Source organism: Trichosurus vulpecula, chromosome 1 (assembly GCF_011100635.1).
Source record: "Trichosurus vulpecula isolate mTriVul1 chromosome 1, mTriVul1.pri, whole genome shotgun sequence".
Classification (NCBI taxonomy): Eukaryota; Metazoa; Chordata; class Mammalia; order Diprotodontia; family Phalangeridae; genus Trichosurus; species Trichosurus vulpecula.
The window spans coordinates 136,804,131-136,828,025 of record NC_050573.1 but is presented as its reverse complement, the minus strand read 5'-3'; positions in this window follow the sequence as shown (position 1 = coordinate 136,828,025).

Here is a 23,895-nt window from a genome sequence, read left to right as displayed (position 1 = left end):
TGCTTGAGAAGGGTATATAAGATCTGAGATTGGCATTTTGTTTTAGGGTTCTCACTCACTGGAAGAGTGTCATATGATTTGACTAGACGAGACTGGGTAACTGTCATGGAGCCCCCAGCTTTGAAAACCCAGATGTTGGTGCTTCTCTCTCTGGTAACTATATGTATTGCTATGGACAGATAGAAACTTGTCTACTGATTTGTGTTTGTTCTGTTTATATAATGTATGCTTGTAATTTCTGTTTGTATTCTCTCTGAAGTTGAGGATACTGGCTATTTCCCCTGAACTAAGTGAATGATAAATGTATGTTTACTTAAAGTAAGATTGTAAACCCCTTAAAGTTGCTTTCCTTAGAAAAGCAGATCAAAGAACGTGTGCTAGCAGCCCTCCTGTGTACTGGTGTTGTTGGCCTTACACCTCCACAGCAGCTGCAAGCAACATTGTTGTTAAAATCACAAAGTCAGAAGCCAGACTGCAGAAAGTTAAGAGACACCTTCTGAGAATAACATATTTTAAAGGCAAAACATAAAATACATAGGATTACAGAAGAAACAATGATCTTGAAATCTAGTTATAATTTTTTTTCATTAAAAATGTTTCCCACCCCCAAGTTAAGAATTCTTGACTAAGATAAAGGCACACATGATCAAACTTCCAGATGGCAAAAATATAGGAGCGATGGCTAATATACTGGATAACAGTCAGAAAGCATAGATTAAAACAAAATGTGAAGCAGTGACATTTAGCTAAGTCTAATAAGATGAGTTACATTTTGATTTTTAAAAATGAGCTTCAAAAGTATAATAATGGAGGAGTCACGCCTTTCTTGAAAGGATCTGAGAATTTTAATGGACCATAAGTTTAAGATAAGTCCATAGTGTTATATGGCAGCCAAGAAATCCAGGGAGATCTCATCCTAGATTTCAGCAGCCTTTCCAAATGAATGAAAATCAAACATAATAGCAATTGCTTATTTTTTCTGTATCTCTCTAAAAATGAACATTTTTACAAGAATTCCTGCACACATCTGCCCTCTGTATTGTATTTCTTTAGACTTAAGGTCACATCTTTTTTTTCTTGATAATGGTGGCAACTTCTCAAGAACAAAGGTATGGCCAGCATGCCCTCAGTGGTCCAAAACAGCTTCCAATTCAACTCTCTTGCCTCTTTACAATAGTTAACCCGTGTGAAACCTTTAACAAAATTAGTTTAGAAAGGTGAGAAGGGCACATATCTCCTTTTCTCACTAATATGCAAACTTGTTTTTGCCTTTCTTTTTATCTTCAGAGTTCAGCACAGCAACTGGAATATACTAAATGCTTAATAAATTCTTGTTAACAGTGTAATAAACTGTCCCCAGACACTCACCCATATTACAGTGTTTCTATTTGACATAAACACAATCATAGAGAAGGTAATCTTCTAATAAGCTGTGTTAGGAGAATTTGTAGCTCAGCTACTGTTAACAAAGATGAAATGGGATTCTGTTGAGATGATAGATCAGACCTAGCTCACATCCAAGTAACTTAGGGTTCCCTTGAGTCCCTGAACATGCCCAACGTCGGACCTTGTTTCTGTGGACCTTGGAACTCAGTCACATAGTGAACTAGTAGCAGAGCAGAACCTGGAAAATCCTCTTTCCTTGAATAAAGTATTGAAATTATGTCAGCTATTCAAAAAGTCAACTGGGGTAGCAAATTTGGAATTTCTATGAGACAGAAACTGAGCATTCAGAAATACTGGCATGCTCTTAGTGGTGTTATTCATTAGCTAACTCAATTAACAGTGGGTGGCTTTGGCACAAAGTGTTTTCTAGTTATGCGTCATTTTCTATTATTCTTTAGCTCTTGCATGCATGCATATATCTCATCCAAATGTTTTTTTTTTAATTTCTGAAGAATAGTCAAATTCACAATAGCTAAGTTTCTTGGTTAAGAAAAGTCCTGGACAAAGCAACAGTGAAATATGAAATAAAAATCCTGATAAGGTTTTGAGGCAAATGTTGATTTGAAAGAAATAATGGAATATTTTAAGTGCATGGTATGATTACACAAAAATAAGAAGCAATATGATAAGGCCATAATGAGTGGTGTTAAGATGAATTCCAACAAGAAATGGAATTAGAAAACTGAGAAAAGGAAAGGTTGTAGTGACATTCAGGATGCATTCTCTTTCAAAAAATGGGAGAAGTTCTATCCCTGGATTCATTTAAGACAAAAAACTATGGGAAGTGATAGAAAATATACTGTGGGGAATAACCCTGCATGGACCTGGGCCTGGACAGTATGACCTATTGGCTTCTTTTCCATCTCTAATTTCCATGAGTCTCAAACTGGATAGATGGGGGGATTGGTAATGGGATATTAAGTCTTTCACATGGAGGTCACTGGAGACTTGAGCTGGAATTGTTTACCATTATCTTGAAATTATAATGTCATTCTATAAGTGCATACTGACCTTGTAACTAGAGAAGGTCTACAGTAAAATATACACAAAAAATACTACTTATAAATCTTGTACACACACATGCATTCACAGAACCTCCCCATCAAGAGACAGAGACAGAGAGAGAGAGAGAGAGAGAGAGAGAGAGAGAGAGAGAGAGGGAGGGAGGAAGGTAGAGAGAGAGAGGGAGGGAGAGAGAGAAAGGGAGGGAGAGAGAGAGAGAGAGAAATAGAGAGAGAGACAGAGAGACAGAGAGAAACAGACAAAGAGAGAGACAGACAGAAACAGTCAGTGTATGTTTAAATTCTACTTAAGAAATGAAGCCTTTCTTGATTTGCACACTTGCTAGTATCTTCTCCTCGAGTGAACACTGAACACTATGCCTTTATTTTGAATGTACTTATATACATGTTGTTTCCTCAGGTATAATGTAAACTCCTTGAGACTAGAAATAGTTTCATTTTAGTCTCTGCATCCCAAATCCTAGCACAATTACTGGCACATAGTAGGCACTTAGTAAATTCATGTTGATTGACTAAGATTAAATTAATACGATTGATTTTAAGCCATAACTATAGAAACACAATTTGTAAACACTTATTCTTTGTAATTAAAACACATTAATACCAATAACATGGACACCAAAATTCTTGACCCAGATAGAGTTGGAAATGTTTGCTGTTGTTTTTCAGTTATGTCTGAGTCTCTGGGACCCCATTTTGGGGTTGTTTTGGTAAAGATCCTGGAATGGTTTGCCATTTCCTTCTCCAGTTCATTTTATATATAAGGAACTGAGGCAAACAGGTATAGGTGACTTGCCCAAGTTCACACAGCTAGTAAGTGTCTGAAGCCAGATTTGAATTCATGCAGATGAGTGTTTCTGATTCCAAGTCCCATGCTCTATCCACTACACCATCTATCCAGATACCCTATAATTAGAAATGTATCAGATTCCAAAACCTAAAATCCAAATTTTGTAAAGGAATCAAAGTGGACTAACACATAGTGGTTAGAAAGCTGGTCTTTGGGTCAAGGTAAGCTGGATTCAAGTCTGGCCTCTGATCTTTGCTAGCTGTGTGACCTTCAGTAAATTACCTCTCAGTGTCTCAGGTTTCTAAGACTGTAAATTTAAAACAATTGCTTACATGCATTGGTAAAGAGAGTTTCCTAATTTGGAGTTCCGTATAACAATAGATAGATAGATAGATAAATAGAAATATAGATAGATGTAGATAGATGAAAGGAGACTTTATTTAAGACTTAAATTTACTCTGGTGAAATAATCCTTAGTGGAGATTAGTCATATCTTTCTTAAAGTTGTGTGGCAGGATTATATATCATAAAATTTTAATCACGAAGGAATTTGGAGATAATCTGGAGCTAATTCCTTTATTTTACAGCTGAAGAAACCGAAACCCATGAAGATGGAGTGGCTTGCCCAGGGTAAAATAGTTAACTAGTAGCAGAATGTAGATTCAAGCCCATATCCTAACTTCAAATCTAATGCTTTTTTTTCTCTAATTCACTTACTGCTTAACCCTCTGGGGTTTGACTTCCATCCTCATTACTCTACCACTGCACTCTGGAAGGTCACCAGTAACTTCCTAATTGCAGAGTCCAGTGACTTTTCCTTAGTCTTTGTTCTTCCTTATTTTCCTGAAGCATTCAACTTTGATGACCACCGCTACAGCTTGGAAACTTTCTTCCTGTGGATTAGACTATACTTTTCTGATTCCTTGGTATTTCTCAGAGATTCTCCTGGCCTTCTCTACCCTTCAAGAGACTTCCTTTCCCTTAGTTACATCTATCTAATTTCTAATCAACCTTCAAGGCTCTGCTAAAATGTCAAGTTCTTCAGCTTACTTTCTCCCACCCCAGTCAGGGGAAAATAATCTCTCCTAAATGGCATCTCTTATTCTGCATTATAATTGGTATTACAATTGTTTGCATGTGTTTATTTCTCCAACTCGATTCTAAACTCCATGAGGGCAGGGACCATATCTTCTTCCTTGCAGCACCCACAATGACTGACGCTAGGCCTTAAAGAATTTGTTAGATTTCCCAGAGTTCAATCTTTATCCTCATACATTCTCTTAACGATCTCATTTGTGTTCGCCATTCAATTTCAATTATCATCTTGATAAAGAGGACAAAACTCTTTACCTCTAATCACAGACTTTGTCCAGTTTTCTAATCCCTCAACTCCAACTGCCTAATAGACCTTTCTACGCACATGTCAGGCTGCCTCTTCAAACTCAGTATGTCTAAAACTAAACTGATCTCCGCCACAAAACTTCATTTTCCTAACTTCTTTATTTTGTCAATGCTACCGGAGATTTAAGTCATCTCTGAGTATTCTCCCCAGATTAACAAATAAAGTACAATTCTTGTTGTTTCTTCCTTTGTAATGTCTGTCTTTTGCACCTATACTCCTTTCTGTTTCCACTGTTAGTATCTTAATTCAGTCTTTGTCATCCTCTGCCTTTATTGTCTGAACCCATTCCACCTCACTCCAACATATCATGCATATCCAAATCAGATTAACTTATTTTAAACATTATTTTCTTTTTTTCTATTTCTAAATTGTTTATTTATTAAATATTTCCTAATCACATATAAAAGATTTTAACAGTCATTTTTTAATTGTGAGTTCCAAATTCTCTCCCTCCTGACTCCTCTTTCCCCCTCCTTGAGAAAGCAAGCAATTTGCTTTTAATAATACATATGAAGTCATACAAAAATATTTCCGTATTAGCCATGCTACAAAAGAAAACACAAAGAAAATAAAACAATAAAAATAAAGTTTTTTTTCTAAAAGTGGGCCTCAATCTTCATTCAAATATCATTAGTTCTCTCTCTGGAGTGAATAGATTTTTAATCATGGGTCCTTTGGAATTGTCTTGGATCATTATCTTGATAATAGTACCTAAGTCTTTTATGGATGATGATCCTTACAATATTGTTGTTCAGTGTTCCCCTAGTTCTGCTCACTTCACTTTGCATCAGTTCATATAATTCTTCCCAAGTTTTTCCTGAAACAATCCTGTGCATCATTTCTTATAGTGCTATAACATTCTACCGCAATCATATACCATAACTTGTTCAACCATTCCCCAATTGATGTGCATCCTTTCAATTTTCCCTTTTTTGCCACTACAAAAAGAGCAGCTATAGCTATAAACATATTTTATAATAAATAGGTCCTTTCCCCTTTTCTTTGATCTTTTTGAGATCCATACCCAGTAATGGTATTGATGGGTCAAAGGATATGCACAGTTTTATAACACTTTGGGTTTAGTTGCAAATTGTTCTCTAGAATGGTTGAACTGGTTCACAATTCCACCAACAGTATATTAGTGTCCCAATTTTTTTACATCCCCTTTAGCGTTTGTTATTTTCCATTTCTGTCGTGTTAGCCAATCTGATAGGTGGATCTTTGGGTTTATCAAACTACTGTAGTCATTTACTGCTGTGTATTATGTATCTACTTTGTTCCATTGGTCCATCACTATTTTTTAGCCAGTACCAGATTGTTTTGATGATTACCACTTTGTAATATAGTTTGAAATATGCAACTACTAGGTCATCCTCCTTCATATTTATTTTAAAAAATAATTCCTTTAATATTCTTAACCTTTTGTTCTTCCAGATGAATTTTGCCACTATTCCTTCTAGCTGTATAGAGTAATTCTTTGGTATTTTGATTGATGTGGCACTGAATAAGTAAATTAACTTAGGTAGAATTGTCATTTTTATTATATTGACTCAACCTACCCATGAGCAATTAATATTTCTCTGATTGTTTAGATCTGTCTTTATTTGTGCGAAAAATATTTTGTAACTGTTTTCATATAATCCCTGAGTTTGTCTAGGCATGTAGATTCCCAAGTGGTTTGTATTGCCTACAGGTATTTTAAATAAAATTTCACTTTCTATCTCTTCTTGCTGGTTTTTGCTGTTAGTATATAGAAATGCCTATGATTTATGTGGGCTTATTTTATATCCTGAGATGTTGCTGAAGTTGTTAGTTGTTTCAACTAGTTTTTAGTTGATTATCTAGGGTACTCTAATTATACCATGATAGCATCTACAAAGACAGATAGTTTTATTTCCTCATGGCCTATTTTTATTCCTTCAATTCCTTTTTCTTGTTTTATTGCTATAGCTAGCATTTCTAATACAATATTGAATAATAGTAGTGACATCCTTGCTTCACACTTGCTTCACTTCCTATTAGGAAAACTTCAAACTTATCCCCATTACAGATAATGTTTGATTTGGTTTTAGAAAGATACTGCTTATAATTGTAAGAAAAGCTTCATTGATTCCTATGCTTTTTAGTGGTTTTAATAAGAATGGCTGTTATATTTTTCAATTTTTTCTGCATTTGTCAATTTAATCATATAATTTTTTGGTTATTGTTATTAATCTTGTCAATTATGTTGATAGTTTTCCTAATATTGAACCAGTCCTGAATAACTGGTATAAATTCTACCTGGTCATAGTGTGTGATCTTTGTGATATATTGCTGTAACCTCTTTGCTAGTATTTTATTTTAAAATTTTGCATCAATAATCATTAAGGAAATTGGTCTATAGATTTTTTTCTCTCATTTCATTCTTTTGACTTTGTTTTATTTTTTCGTGGTGTCTCATGGGATCATTAGCTTCCACTTGAGCAATTCTAAAATTTAAGTAATTAATTTCTTCAGTGAGCTTTTATATCACCTTTTCCATTTGGTCAATTCTGATTTTTAAGAAAGTCTTCTCTTCTCATTGGATTTTTGTGACTCTTTTTCATCATTTGGCCAATTCTGGTTTTTTAGGTGTTATTTTCTTCGGTATTTTCTTGTGCATCCTCTACCAAGCTATTAATGGTCCATTCATAATTTTCTTCCTTTGCTTCCACTTTTCTTACCTAGTTTTTCCCTACTACTCTTATTTGATTTCAAAAATCATTTTTAGATCTTCTAGGAATTCTTGTTGGGTTTGTGTTCAGTTAACATTTTTCTTTGTCCATAGTTGTTTTGAGTTCGTTTTCTTCTGAGATTGTGTCTTGATATTACTTGTCACCTTAATAGTTTTTTGTGGTCAAGTTCTTATTTTGTCATTTGCTCATTTTTCCATCTTATTTCTTGATTTGCAAATTTATGTTAATATTGGGCTCTGTTCCCAGCATAGTAGGAGAGGAGCTCTGTCTCAAGCTTCAGACTTTTTTGCACTACTATTTTCAGAGCTAGTTCTCAGGGTTTAGAAATTTTTGATGCCTTCAAGGTGATGTGATCTGGAGAGAGGTGTGATCACTCTTCACTGTCTAACCTCTTGTCATTACCCAGGAAGGGCCCCTTATCTCTTAGGATTGCAGCTGATACTGTTCCTTATGTCCCCATGTCCCTTGGAACCAGAAACAATGTTTCTCCTTATCATCCCTGATCCCTTGAGACTGAAATTGTTACTGCCCCTCAGAGCTCCCATGCCCCTTGACCAATAGTGCTCCTCTCTGCCCTCAAACAATGACCCAGAAGTGGGTATAGGCAATGGAATTGCCAAACAGGATCTTGTCCTATGTCCAGTGCTAGCATGGGGATACCCTATAATTTTTTTCTTGTCAGTTCCCAGGTCCACTTACTATCTCTGGCTTGAAAATCTCTGAAGCTGCTTTTGTCACCACTACCTAGTCCCACCACTGGTTTTTTGGTGGTGCCTCCCATGTCACAGATCCCTCTTTCTGACCTCCTATGCTGTCCTGGGCTGGAAGGAGATCTCACTCTGACCTTTTGCTGGCTCTACCACTCCTGAATTCTATTTGAGGTATTATTTTAAAGTTGTTTGGAGGGGATTGTTAGGACAGCTACACTGAGTGCTTTTCCACTCTACCAATTCAACTCTGCCCTCAGAAGTATCACTCTAAGACAATATTTTTGATGTCTTTCCTCAGTTTAAAAGCCTACAATATCTATCTGAATCCTTAAGAATGAAATCCCTCAGGGTTCAAGGTCTTCTATAATCTAGTCCCATTATTTTCTCTCATTATTCCCTTATGAGGAGTTCTTGACTTTTTTTTAGTATTATAGGTCCCTTTGGCAGCACAAGGAAGTCAATGCATCCCTTCTCAGAATATGGTTTTTAAATAATTGAAGGAAATCCTAAATTTCAGTTAGTTAGGGTAGTGAAAATAAAGAAATAATATTTCACCCAATCCAAATTTATAGATAACTGAAATCTATAGAGATCTGAAATCTACCCACAGACCCTTTCAGGCCCCATGGACTCCAGATAGAGCCATCCTGTGGGTGGTCCTGGGAAAAATATTTTTTTTCAAAACCCCTGTCTATATAAACACTTTAATTATATATATGCCATCAAATCACAGGCCTATGTGAGGTATACTGGTTTATCAATGAAGGTATAGAATTATTAGCTCACGATATTTACCTTTTTTCAGAAGTATGATGATTTAAAACACTAACTTATACAGAGTCAAAATCACTGTCAAAACTTGACTGCTCATTTTGCAATTCCATGTCTAGTCCAGGCACTTATAACCACTTGCCAGAATTACTGCAATCACCTCTTAATTAGTCTTTGAGATTCTAGTTTTCTCCAATCTCCAGTTCTCCAAACAGCAGCTAAATGGCTGTTCCTAAAGTATAGGCCTGGTTATGTTATTCCTTTCTTCCAGAAACAAGCCACTTCTGTACTTTATCAGCTTCATCCCACTATTTGAGAGAAGTTCCGTGAAGCCTTGGGTCATATGATTTTGTTGTTTTTCTCTGCCATACAGAAGACTTTGTGAATTCTGCAGAAGGCCAGTTGCATAGTGTACTTGGACAGCTGATGAATTCCCTAAACAGCAAGGGGGCGGGGGAGGCTCTGAAAAAACAGTCATAGCACATGGTTCCACTCCTAGGCTTGACCCCTTGTCCAGGTGCTGTACCTACAGGGTAGTCCCCAGGGTATCTGTCAGGTCCAGTCTGGCCAGAAAGTTCAGGAACAGCTTGAAAGGAGTGAATCAAACTTGCTCTGAAGAGCCCCAACTTTTGGAAGCTTGTACAAGCACAGAAAACAAACAGCTGCTTCAGCTTCAAATCTGGAGCTCTTGCCCGTGGTCTTTCAGGCTTCCTCACATTCTTCAATTGCCTTTATAATAACATACCAGCTGCCTTCATACCACCTCCACAGAACCACCTTTGAGCCACACAATCCAAGACAATTGCCTAGCTTAATTTAGGTGTATCCAAATGTTCCCATATCTAGTCTTGGGTTCAGGAGAGTCTTACATTGGAATTTCCCCTGTGGCACTCACTAGTAGCTGTGTGGCCACGGGGAGGTCAATTGACCCCTCTGAGAAACATCAATTTCTTCATGTATAGAATAGGAATAATAATACTTGTGGCATTGATGACCAAATTGAGGAGTTGTGTGAATCAAATGAGATAACCTATTTTCAGGTTTTTGCAAACTTTAAAGCACTAATTTTCAGCTATTCAGTCAACAAACTATCACATCCCTAATGTGTGCTTATTTGTTGGTTGAGTCTTTTCAGCTGTGTCTCACTCTCCATGACCCAATTTGGTACACTTCTGGCAAAATCGTTTGCCATTTCCTTTTCCAGCTCATTTTACAGATGAAAAACTAAGGCAAACATGGTTAAATGACTTGCCCAGGGACACCCAGCTAGTAAGTATCTGAAGCCAAATTTGAACTCAGATCCTCTACCTGCTGCACCACCTAGCTGCCCATATATTTATTATTACATAAATATCAGAGATTATAGACTGTGTGATTAGCAGCATGCAGAGATAGTGGCTAGCATAATTGAGAATCAGGAAGACATGAGTTCAAATCCTACTTGAGACAGCTGCTGATTGAGTCACTGAACCTCTCTCAATCTTAATTTCTTCACCTATTAAACAAGGTTAATAGTAACAGCTACCTCATAAGGCTGTTGTGAGAGAGAGAGAGAGAGAGAGAGAGAGAGAGAGAGAGAGAGAGAGAGAGAGAGAGATCATATGTAGAGAGTGTTTTACAAACTTTAAAAGTGGTATACAGTGTGTTCCAAGTGAGTGCAGTTTTAAGTTCACTGAAACTGCACTGAGAATTTGGTATAACTTGTATAAATGCAAGCCCTGTTTGGGAACATGTTAGAATTGTAGATTTATAGAATGTTAGAGCTGTATGGGACTTTGGAAACTATTGAATATAACTCCCCATTCTTTAGACAAAGTACCTGTGGCCCAAAGAAGGTAGAGTGGCTTGGCCAAATACATGCAGTGAGTTAATAGGGAGGCTAGGATAGCTAGAATTCAGATTCCTTGACTCATTTTTTGTTGCTCTTAATACCAGTGATGTCAAACTCAAATAGAAACTGGGGCCACTAAACCATACGTTAGGATCACTGTGGGCCATATATTGACTTTCAAAATTTATACTATACTGCTATATAGTGTATATTCATAAGTGTTATTTCAAATATTTTTTAAAAATGTATTAATGCCTCTTTCAAATATTAAAATAATTTCCTGATGCCTGCCACACCACCAGCCTTCTCCTGTATCAAAGAAGACCATTTAAGCAAAATGTGCTTACAAAAATACTCTACAAAAGTATATGCAACATTTGACACCTATAGTGACCCACCGCTCAGCCAGAGAAGGTAGGTATGTTTTCTAGGATGAAGATTGATCACAGCAATTAACCCAAGTTCAGCTGTCTCTCAGTGTCATTTTTAATGTTGATTATTATTGCAGTTACTGTGAATATTGTTTTCCAGAATCTGCTTACTTCACATTGCATCAGTTCTTCATTTTTTTATAGCACAATAAGCGTCTATTACATTTGTCTAGCATAATTTGTTCAGCCATGCCCCATTTGGGACATTCTAGTGTGCTTCCAGGTTTTAGCTAGAGAAAAAAGTTGCAATTTAAAAAAAATACATTTTCAAATTACTACAATCACTACTACCTCCTATAACAAGTACCAACTGTCACTGAGTGGTAGATGAATAGGGGTAAGTTTGTGGCACTTTGGAAAATGTTAAGTGTTTGCCCATTAGAACAGCAAAAAGGCCGTATAGGTTATGTCAGCATAACTTCAGTGGAACTTTGAGTATTATATATACATACTGCCACCAAAATGCTGATGAAGGCTCCTTTCTTTTATACTACAAAATGGCATAATCCATCATCATGCTTCAAACTCGAGAAATTCAAAACTAGCTGTGGTTTTAATAGACATTGTTAAGCTTGCTTAATTTAAAAAAATAATATTTTCTTTAATATTCTCAAAAATATTTGCGTCATGCACATATGACTCAACGCTTTCCAAAAAATGTAAATTAGGATGAGTTGAACTTAAGGTAACGGTGTTGAAATACAGAAGTGTAATTAAGCTTAAATATGCAGTAGCAAATGTTTTTCTTTGCCAGATATTTCCACAGTGAAGCCCATGGGTTTAAGATGAAGACTTTGAGCCCAACCAACTAGAGAATTTTGATTGAACTGATGGATCATATTCAGACAGTTCATTTCCAAATTTAATAATAATAATAATAATAGTCATTCTACCCAAGGAATTGTCTAGTGGTTTACTGAATTGGGATATCAGAAAGATAAAGCTTAAATGAGGCCTAGGTTAAAACCTTGAATAAAGTTAGTGGTTTTAAAACTCATTTGTTTTCATCACAAAACTACCTTAGAATCTAAAAAGGAGAGAAATTTAGAACTGGTATAGTAAAGCTATGGGTCTAAAGTTAGTTAATAGCTTATATTGATATCAGAGCTCTTGTTAAAATTAGATAACCTTTGTCACAATTGGAAAGAATAAAGTTTATTTGATAAATAATGCTTTGTGCTCTGGAAAAGTCTTCTTAGAAAATAATTCCACAAGAAAAAAAAAATTTAGATATATATATATATATATATATATATATATATATATATATATATATATATATATATATATATGTACAGCTATTAAAGCCAGACAACCTTGAATAAACCTTATCTCTGCTGACTTCAGAAGCTAAGCAGGTTCAGGCTTGATTACTAATTAGTTGGGACATTCAGAAGCTGGGAATTCCAGGTGTTGAAAGTCAAACTGCACCAGATTCATGTTTTGAAGAGGGAGATAGCGTACCACCCTTAGACCACAAGTCTATGGAATAGAAATGCTTCACAAACCACCAAACTTGCTTCCAGTTCAGCCACTTGTGAAGAGAAGGGTCACTATTCTCATCATCATTCCAATAACTGCCATCAACAGCTATACTTGTATAAGAACCCTATCTGGGGCAACGCTTCCCAGATAACTGGCCAAGTTTCCAGCCCTGCCCTCACATCATTTGGGGAGGCAAATTCTAAAGAAAAGGGTCCAGCCATCTCTACAAACTGCCACATAAAAAGGCAAGCAAGTCAGCCTAACTGAAGTGGCAAGGCACCCTGAGGGAGAGACAGGAAGCAGAATGTGCCAGGCAAGTCAAACCATCACTGCAATCTCCCTTCAGATACTGATGGATACAGGCCAGAACCTGAATCCAAGAACCTTGGGAATAGCCTTCATTCTAGCCCAGTGCTTTCAGCCATCATCCTAAGAAGATGCAGCCTGGCAACTGCTCCAGCAAATGCTTTAGCTACAGCTATGGGGAAAAAAACTTTTGCCATCAAAGTCCTTGGCACCAACAAATGGTTCAACATCAGAAACTGATATGATTCCATCAGTTGAAACGACATTGAAGGTGGAATATTAACATATGGCTTGCTGCAGCACTGTAAGGACCATGGGACTTTTCTATCTGACTTACAACTGAAACTTCTTATATATGTTATCTCATCTATTAGAATATAAGCTCTGAGAGTACATACTTGTCTCACTTTTCTATTTGTAATCCCCACTGCTTAGCACACTCCTTATTTTGGTATTTGTAGTGAGCTATTGGTCTATTGGTCTAAGCCTTATTTCTAATAATGTAGTAAGTAGTTAATGTATGCCTCATTCATTCATTCTAATGTTTCTGTTTAACAGCTAACTTTAATAAAGTACAAGATAAACACATATGAATTATTAGTATTTCTGCATATTACCAGTAGAACCCATCATGAAAAGTTATAAGGAGAAATCTCATTTAAAAAAAACTATGGAATGTTTAAAATACTTGGAAATCTACTTAGCAATAAATATATAGGAAAAAAATGAACATAATTACAAAACAATATTGACAGAAATACAGATACAAATAATTGGAGAAATATTAATTATTCATGGATAGGCTTAACCAATATAATAAAAATGACTATACCACCTAAATTTACTTGTTCAATGCCATAGCAATGACACTAACAAAGAATTACATTATAGAACTAGAAAAAATAATAAAATTCATCTGGAGGAACAAAAAGTCAAGAATCTCAAGGGAAATAATAAAAAAGTGAAGAGGCCCTAGCACTACCAGATCTCAAAATATATTACAATACAGTATTAAGAAATGAAGAGGCAGATCAGTAGAACAGATTAGATATACAGTATATGAAAAGCAAACTTCAAAAAACCCAAAGACACCAGCTACTGAAGCACTCACTATTTGATGAGAACTTCTGGGAAAACTTGACAGTAGTCTATCAGAATTTAGACTTAGACCAACATCTCACCATATACCAAAATAAGCTAGGAAGAGAGACATGCCCTAGATATTAAAAGTCAAATCACAGATGTATTAGAGAAAAAAGAAGAAATTAGATTTCAGGCTATGGAGAGGAAAACAGTTCAAGACCAAACAAAGAATAGAAAGGATCGTAGATAAAATTAGGGACCTTTGATTACATAAAACTAAATGTTTTTGCACAAATAAATCCAATGTAATTAAGATTAGAAAGGAAAGAGTTAACATTTTTTGCAAATATTTCTCTGTTGAAGTTTTTACTTCCAAGACACATAGGGAGCTAATTCAAATGTATAAGAATAAGAGCTATTCTCCAATTGATTAGTGATCAAAGAATATGATAAGGCAGTTTTCTAGGAAGAGATCCAAATTATCTATTATCAAATGAAAAATTTCCAAATATTTCAAATACTAATAATTAGAAAAATTCATAATAAGGCAACTTTGAATTTCCAAATTATGCTTCTCAGATTGGCAAAGTTAACAAAAAAGTTAAATAACAAATACTGTAGGGGTTATGAGAAAATGGGCCCACACACACACACACACACACACACACACACACACACACACATACACACACACACACATATATATATATATATATATATATATATATACACACACACACATATATTTGTATATGACATATATAACTTTATATATTTATATAAAACTATATCTATTGCTTTATATATATATATATATATATATATATATATATGTAATATGAATAAGTTTCTATGTATTCATGGCTTTCTATGTATGCCCTGAGCCTAGACATGGCTTCCACATAGTAGGTGCCAAACAAATGTTTGTTGAATTAAATTGAACTGAAATAGCATTTTAAGAAAAAATATTTTTGCCAAACACAAACCATGAACTCTCATAACCCATCATAACTATCAACCTATCAACCACTTATAAGAAACCTTATAAAATGTTGTGTTTGACAATTTAGGGTAATTAGAAGAAATTTAGCAGGGTTTCATCCAAATTTCACAGTTAGAAAGCTTAAGAAGTTCTTGAGAAATACGTATTTTCAAAATGACATTCTATTACAAATGCAAGAAGCTTGAAGGTACTTGTAATTGATCCCTCTGCTTCAAATCTGTCCCCACTCCAATCCAACCTCCATGCATTTGGGAAAGTTATTTTCCTTAATTGAAGAGCTAACCAATCCCCTACTCAACAAACTGGCTGCATAATGATTATAGGATAAAATTCAAAGTACTTTAGATTTTACAGCCCTTCACAGGCTGGCCCCAAGTTAACTCTCCATCCATATTACTCCCATTCCTGCATTCAGTGGTCTGGGCCCATTGACCTTCCCTCTGTTGTCTCCTTTCTCCTTGCCTTTGCACTGACTTTCCCCCATTCCTAGAATGCTCTCTCTTCCCCTCAACCTTATAAAATGCCTCTGAAATTATAGTTGCTTCAGAATTCAGTTCAAGCCCAACCTTCTACATGAAGACATTACTGATCCATATAACTCCTAGTGTGTACTTACCTCCCTAAAGATATTGTATTTATATATATGTATGTGTGTATGCGTGTATATGTATATATGTGTGTGCATATATACATATATATGTGTGTGTATACACAGAAACACCACACACATATATGTATATATATATATAGTATAAACATTTATATTTATTATATATGTATATAGGTTGTCTCCCCTGTCAAAATATAAATCCCTTAAGAGGATGAGTTCAGTTTTTGGTTTTGTATCCTTTGTACCTAGCACAGTGCTTGGCACATGGAACTTAATAAACGTTTGCTTATTGCTCAATTGGGTTAAAAAATATGAAAAATTTGGTAATACTAGTTTATTAGCTTTGAAGTGATAAAAATGTGAATATGAAGTTGTCTCTGAATCATTTCAGTAATGGAATAAAACTGGACAATAGATTGATCTATACAGTCAGAGATAATTCATGTGTTGGCTTTGCTCAGATGTTTATTTTTTGTACCCCCAAAATCTTTGTTACAAGGGATGGCTCATTGGATGGGAAGAAAGGGATGTATTTGGGAATCAATATGATGTGGAAAAATAAATAAAATGAGTGAGAGAAAGAAAGAGGATATGAGGCGATGAGAGAGGAGAAGAAGAAAAGGGGGTAGGGAAGGAGATAAGGGAGAGAATAAAGAAAGAGGAGAGGATAAGGAGATGGAAGAGGATAGGGGAGTAGAAGACAGAAAAATTGCATCATTTTCTTTCACTCACATAAAGACTTCAAAGTTTTAAGTTGATAGTAGATGAACAGAAAGCAAGTCTTCAAAAACGAATTAATAATCGCTTCTGTGCCATCAAATGGCAAATAATTTACAGTCCCCATAGGCTTTTTTATTTCACCTGATAGAAATAATTTATAGGTCATAAGTGTCCAAGTGAGTTGCTTTTTTCTTTGGACTAAAGGTTCTAGGTAGGCAGCTTCTCAGTGCAGTTACCTGGGGGCCTTTTCTGGTCCTTGTCTGGTGCTATTAGATTTATTTCAACTCTGATGAGTTGAAGGGGCTTAAAACAAGACATATTTTAAAGGTAAAATCAACAGGAACCAAGAGTTTTCTGTACTCAGGGTCAGTTCTTAAGTGAGTGCAAAGCAAAATTTGGTATGATGTATTTTCCCCCAAGGAGTTCTAAAATCTCTTTTAAAAGGCACTCTCTTTTCATCTTCCTAATATCCTATATTTAAGTGATAACATTTCTTAAAAAGAGAAATAACCTTGGTTGCTTTAAGACATTTCTTGTAAGGGTATACAATGTGATCTCAGACAGAAAAGTAGTAAAGTTGCTGACATCCAACCCAGCACATCCTCTACCAGACATGATGACTTGTTTACATATCACTTTAGGTTCTAATTACTCAAAAATTATAATAGAAAGTACAAAGACTTTCTTCCAAGGATAATTTTCCCCACAATTAAATCTGATAGGGGTGCTGGCAGGATAGGGAGGAGATGAGGAGATGAACAAAAGTCTGCAAAGTGTTCCTAAGGCTATTTATTTTACTTTGTCACTGGTTGGGAATTGTAAGTGGCTGGCCTTCGCCTTGGGTCTATTTAACCAGTTGTTCTTTGTTTGTTTTACCAAGGGTGGGGGTGGGAATCTTATTTAACTCTAGATATTTTGTACAATCAACATGCATCATTTCCTTCCCCTCTTCTCCAGTGTGGTTTCATCATGCTGTCTTTTAACCAATTTAATCACCAATGAATTTTGCAAACATGAAATATGTGGAATACTGTTTACAAAGCAAGATATTACTGGCATTTCTTCTTTATCAAAATGCTCATCATATGGTCCAACTTGCTGAGCTTGGCATTCTTTTCATTAGAGATCATTGATTTAGGGTTGGGAGGGACCTAAGAAGTCAAGTCCCAACACCTCATTTTACAAATGAGGAAACTGAGGTTAAATGACTTATGTAGTCAGTGAAGAAGTTGAATCCGTCTTATAACTGCAAATTCACTGTTCTTTCTGCTGCCACCTTCTTGCCCCCCTAAGTAATGATTAAATATTTAACATCAAGCAGCAATCACAGAGCATTTACATGCTTCTAATAGGATTGTCAGAGCACACTGAAAAATATCCTAAAGGGTTGATAGTTATTGTATCATAGACTGAAAGCTAGAAAACAACTCAGAAGTCACCTTGTCCAAAGTCTTCATTTTAGAGATGCAGAAACTGAAGCCTTCAAAATTAATTGACTTACTCCAGGTCATCCAGGCACTGAGGAGCAGACTTTAAATTAGAACTCATCATCCAGTGCCCTTTCTACAATATGACATTGAGAATTAAATCTATACAAAATGGTCAGGTAAAAGCACAGAGAGGATATGAATTTCCTCAGTCACAAAAAATAAGAAAAAAGAAAGAAGAATCTAAAAGTTATAGAATTTTACAACTACTGGGGACATTGGATTTCATTTGGTCCAGAGATTTTCCCTTTCAAGTTCCTTTTCATTCGATGATGGCTGGAGATCACCTGGAGCATAGGAAGAGAGAGTACATGGGAACAAGGGCTAATGATGAAGTCTCTGAGAGCATGGGAGGGATACTGATCAAAAAAGACCCCTACTTCTTGGGTACACTCCCTTGCTTACTGGGAATTCTAGAAAACCTCAAATATGGGGCAAAGCTACTCTTTTTTCTGGGTCTCTGGCATCAACAACTAATTTAACAATCTTATAAAAGCTTGATGTCCACCCCTATTTGGGGATTCCTAATCTAATCACAGAACCTGAGAGTTGGAAAAGACCTCAGATGCCATCTAGTCCAACCTGTCCCTGAGAGATACAACCTACCTCTCAGCCTCTCTGCTTGCAGTCTTCTAGTGATGAGCAACCTAGTATATTCCAAGGGAAATGGTCCATTTTTGCATAGCTTCAAATGTTAGAAAGTAGTTTTATTTTTTACCTGCCACTGAACCTAAAAGAAAATCATAGATTAAGAGATGGAAAGAAACTTTGAGATCATCTAGTGTACTCCTGTATAGGTGAAGAAGCTGAAGATCAGAGAAATCAAGTGATTTCCCCAATGTCACATAGGTAGAATCAGGAGTGACACAGAATCACACTGAGTCAGGATTTCAGCCCAGGCTGTCTAACTCCAAATCTAACCCTCTTTTTATTATATGACAGAAGGATTATGTTTCTTTTCAACTTCTGTCCATTTCTTTTTGTTCTGTCCTATGGGGCCAAGAATAAGACTAATTCTCTTTGACATGACAGCCCTACAAATGTTTGAAAACATCCATCATACTCTCCATCCTCCCCTAAACTTTCTCCTTACTAGATTAGTATTTCTAGTTTCTAAATTGATCTTTGTGACTTAAGGCCCTACAGCAGTTTTATCTCTTTCCCTGAATGCTCTGTGATGAAGATGTCAAACATGTGGCCCATGGGTCATGTACAGCCCACAACCCTCTTGAGTGTGGCCCAAATCAGATTAAAATGCAACTGGGAATATTTAACAAAATACATAAAAATATAATAGAACATAGATAATATTACATTTTGCGGCCCACAGGAATCTTTTTGTAGGGTTTAGTGCTCTCATTTCTATTTGAGTTTGACACCAAAGCTCTACAGTGTCCTAATATCCATCCTAAAATGAGGTATGTAAAACTGAACACAGTATTTCAGATTTGGTAAGACCTAGGCACCTCCCTGCTCCTGGATGCTGTCAGTCGTTCATGGTACAAGTTAGCAATCAAAATAAACATACCATAAGTTTTATCCTATGATCCCATTTCTGCCAATCCAATAAATGGAACAAATGTCTTTTCTCTGTCATATATAGCTGTAATGACAGCTTTCATCCTACGTGCTGTCTGATAGATCTACTAGCAGAGAGCTAATTGACTTTTCCTTGAAATGTCTTTGCTTCTATCCCTAGTTTACCTATGTATTGTTTAGTAGAAGCCCAAAGGATTACTCCCACCATTTGCTGCATTTGTGCCTATACCTGTGCTGCTGAAGGTGGAGAAAATCATACAACCATTCTAACTGGGTCTACTACAAACTTATTTTACTTTACCTCAACTGGGCCTTCGTTGTTGCTAGGTAATCTTACTAAACCTCTCTTATCAATTCATTATACCACTCTTCACAGTGGTTCTTCTAAACCTTTTCATCCATTAAAAGAGAAATCGAAATGTTTGTTCAGTATTTCCATCAATTTGATGATATAGATGGGATTGCCCAAACAGTCCTTTAGAGCTTTCAACACATCTACTTGTTTGACCCCAGATATATAAGCATAAACCAATGGACCAAAATCTAGTCTATTTGAAAAAGGCAGTGTTGAACACATTCAGACTTTACTATATAAGTTATATAATATACTGGAAATAGCTGTTGGATAACAAATCAGGAGATCCATTTTCTAGTCCTATTTCACTAATTGTGAGAGTTTGGTCAAATCATTTAATCTATTTTGCCTTAATTCTTGCATCTGTAAAATTGGAGGTTTGGACTAGATTAGGTTTTAGCAAACTGTAGCCAGGCCAAATCTGGCCTGACTTTGTTTTTGGACAGCCTGTAAGTTTAAAATGATTTTTCATTTTAAAAGTTATTGTACTTAAAAGTAAATTTTATTTAGATGTAAAAACCATTTTTAGTGCTGTACAAAAAGAGGCAATGAGCCAGATTTGGCCCACGGGCCATAACTTGCCAAAACCTTGACTAGATAAAGCCTCTTCTACAATTTTGATTCCCTGATTTGCATTCCTCCTTCAAGAAAATCTAAAACTTTATGTTATGCTACAACAGGGTGGACCACATCCCTCCCTAACCATCCATGTAGGTTAACTAAGTTTTTTTACCCTCTAAAATCCAAGGAAGCTGTCCAGAAGACCTGATTGGCCCGGAGAGATAAGGCTTAGACTGTCTAACATTGACGAGGCTTTCTGGTAGCCTCTGGCCATGTTGCTATGGTTTCCTATTCAATTAAGGGTATAAAAGGTCCAACCACATGGGGTCAGATCCTTGCCGACTTGTCAGATATCCTGAGGACCCATGAGTCATCACACCCTGACCTGCTGACCAGACCCAGTATGGAGGTGAGAGTTAACCCAAACTTAACTTAGTATTTTTGTTGAATATCCTTTCTATGTTATAGCTAAGTAAACATCCATTTGTTATGTATTGGATTACCACCGAGTTAACTTAATTCTTTCCTGTATTAGAGCTAAAAAGTCAGGGCATGGGCTTGAGTCAGGCCCATCCACTTTCCAACCCCAAAGGTGAATAAATGTATCATACACCTTTCTTGATGACTCCTATGTCTTTCTTATAGTGGTAGCAGGAGAATATATACACTCTTACTTGGTCATGTATATTTAGCCTAATGGAGTCATTTGCTGTTCTTTATGAAGAATTCTTAAGAAAAGCCTTGTATTTACTTCACATGAAACCATAAACTTTTGTAAGATTTAGACTTTATATTTTCTCTAACAATTTCTGGAAATCATCGAATAAGCATGGCCATCTGGCTAAAGAAGTAAAATAAAATAAAAGCCCTCTTGTCCATACACCAAAGGTCTGCTTATTCAAGTTTGGCTATTTAGAGAAGGAGCATTGAATCTGAAAATATCCTAGGCCTACTCTTTAAGAGTCCTATCAAGCATATCAGTATACTTTTCAATATTTTGGTGAGGCTGGATCAAGGAAGAGGGCTGTCATTTAAGAGGTATCCAAGAACCTCAGTGAAAGTAAGCCAGTTTAAAACTTTCACTGGCTCCTACCCTTTGAGCTCTAGGATCCCATCATCTGGAGTAAATATACTAATGAGTTTATAAAAGGCAGAGGTCTCATTTTAAAAGAAATAAAAAAAGTCTTTTCACAAACCCATTAATTCTCTAAAAGTCTTAAAAGACAATGGTGCTGATTTAAAGTTGTGTCTTTAGAGGGACAATGAAAAAGGCTGAGGGAAATGGGAAAACAGAGCAATAAAAAACACTACTTGATGAAGCAAAGTTGCTAACAACATGCATTTTTGGAAATGGCTGAGTAGAAAAAATATGTTGTAATAGCAGAAGGATCATTAAAACATTAACCACCCTGAAATGAAATTGCCTTCAAGTAGAGAAAGGACTACTCTGCCCCCTAGCAACAAGGCCTGCCTCAGTCATAGTAAGTGGTCAATAAATGTTTTGAATAAATGAATAATATCATTAAGGCCTAGGCACACCACTTATTTTAATAATTTGAAGAAGACTTTGCTGTTTCATATTTTTTTAAAGCAGTAAAGGTGACTTCATAGGATTTACAAGTTGTTTCATACTTTGGCAAAAGAAATTCAGGAGCCTCAATTGATGCGTGATACTATTCCCATCGGAAAAATAGCCAGTAGATTAAAAAAATAATTATTGGCCACATGGTTTAAATATTCATGATGACTTTTGGACTTCTCACTTCTCTCTAGCTACTGTTCCTGAGTCACAAGGATGACCTATTGAGTTCGATGGGCTCAGAGATAGCAGTGAGTTCAGAGACATAGCTGGATGTGAATGCCTTCCATCTGTTGTTTCCAGATGGGGAAGGCATAGAGAAAGAGAGTCTAAAAGTCGTGGTTGAATTCTTTTAGCTACAACTCATCATCAGTATCATCTTGAAAATTATCAAATAATATTTATGGCCACTGATCCCAGAACTTCCACAAGTAGTTTCTTTTTTTGTTGTGGTTGGGTAGGGGTGGGGATGGGGAATATTTAGTTCCCAAACCAGCTCAGTTGATGCTGAGCAGTATGTAATTGATATAATCACAACTGAGGTGTTTGGGGGGGAAGTTGCGGTGAGGGTGGGTGAGGGGAACTCCCCTCCTTACATTTCTAAATTGATTCAAGCTGTACTATGTAATGACTAACAAATTTACCTAATGCACAGAGTGATTCCACTGGGTCAAATTTGTACCCTTCTGACTCATGGGAGCATGGGATTAAGGGTGGATTAAGGTTAAGACAGGGAGCTGTCTTTATTAATCCCTAAAAATAAGAGGACTAACAAGAAGATCTGGAAGGACAGACTTGCTATTTGCTCTAAAAGGAAGGACTACATCATGAATAAGCAACAGCATTCCAAGTTTCAATGACTGGCTTTGAAAAGTGTTTACAAAAACTGAATTGAAAATGGTTTGGCTGAATTGGCTCAACGATTCAAATGCTTTACAAAGTTTAAATACATTTCACAAATGCCAGTTTTTATTATTGTTGTGCTGCTTTTGCTGATGTCGAAAGGACAAAATAATTTATGTATTTAAATGTTACGCTATAATAAATAAAGTGCCGGCCTCAGAGTCAGGAAGACCTGAATTTAAGTTCTGCCTCTGACATATTGCTGTGTGACCCTGGGTATGTCATTTAAACCCAGAGCTAGAATCAGCATTTCAGAGGAGGTGCTGATCTGCATCGGTAGAAGGATTTTCCTCAGGAGGCTGGTGACCTTGCACAGCCCTCCCTCACTCAAATCAAAGTCAATTGCAAGTCGTGTCATCACTTTCCTGATGCCATGGTCCTCTTCAAAAATGAAGGACAAATGCGACAATACTAATGAAATCACAGATCTAAGCCCTATGCCTAAACATAAGCCTTAATGTGCAGGCTTCCCGGAAACTCGTAGGAAATTTTTACCAGCATAAAAGAGTGATTATCAAAGAGCCATGTTACCTCTGAGCCGGTTGATGGTGGGCTAAGTGATGAAACAAACAACTTCATCAGACTTAGTCCTTGCTTTCTAGAGATTTATTCTCTAACAATGCTTTCCCACAGCTCTGATTCTGACATTGATTCTCACCGTATAGCCTACCCCTACGCCATTGCTTCTGTTTATGTGTTCCTTTACCCTTTCTATCCTTTCTTCCCACCCCTCCTAACCATTAATACATGTCCCAAAAACTCCATTGGGACGTCCTTCAGGATGTCCTGAAATTAAAAAAAAAACATAACTCCTCCATGCTTCCATATTTCAATTGAGGGTACATGCCATCCCTCCAGTCACCAAGGTGGGAAATCTCAGAGTCATCCTTGATTTTTCCCTCTCCCTAACCTTCTTCATTTAACCAAGGACAAAGGATCATCAGCTCTACCTCCACATCTCTCGGATCTGCCCTGCTTCTTTCCATTCATACCACAACCATTCTAGTTAATACCTTTGTAACTTACCAATCACAATAGCCTCCTACTTAGGCTTTTCAGTCATTCCCTCCTCCAAACCAACCTGGACACAGTTACCAAAACAATTTTCCTAAGTTTAAATTATATAATGATTTCCTTATAGAACCCT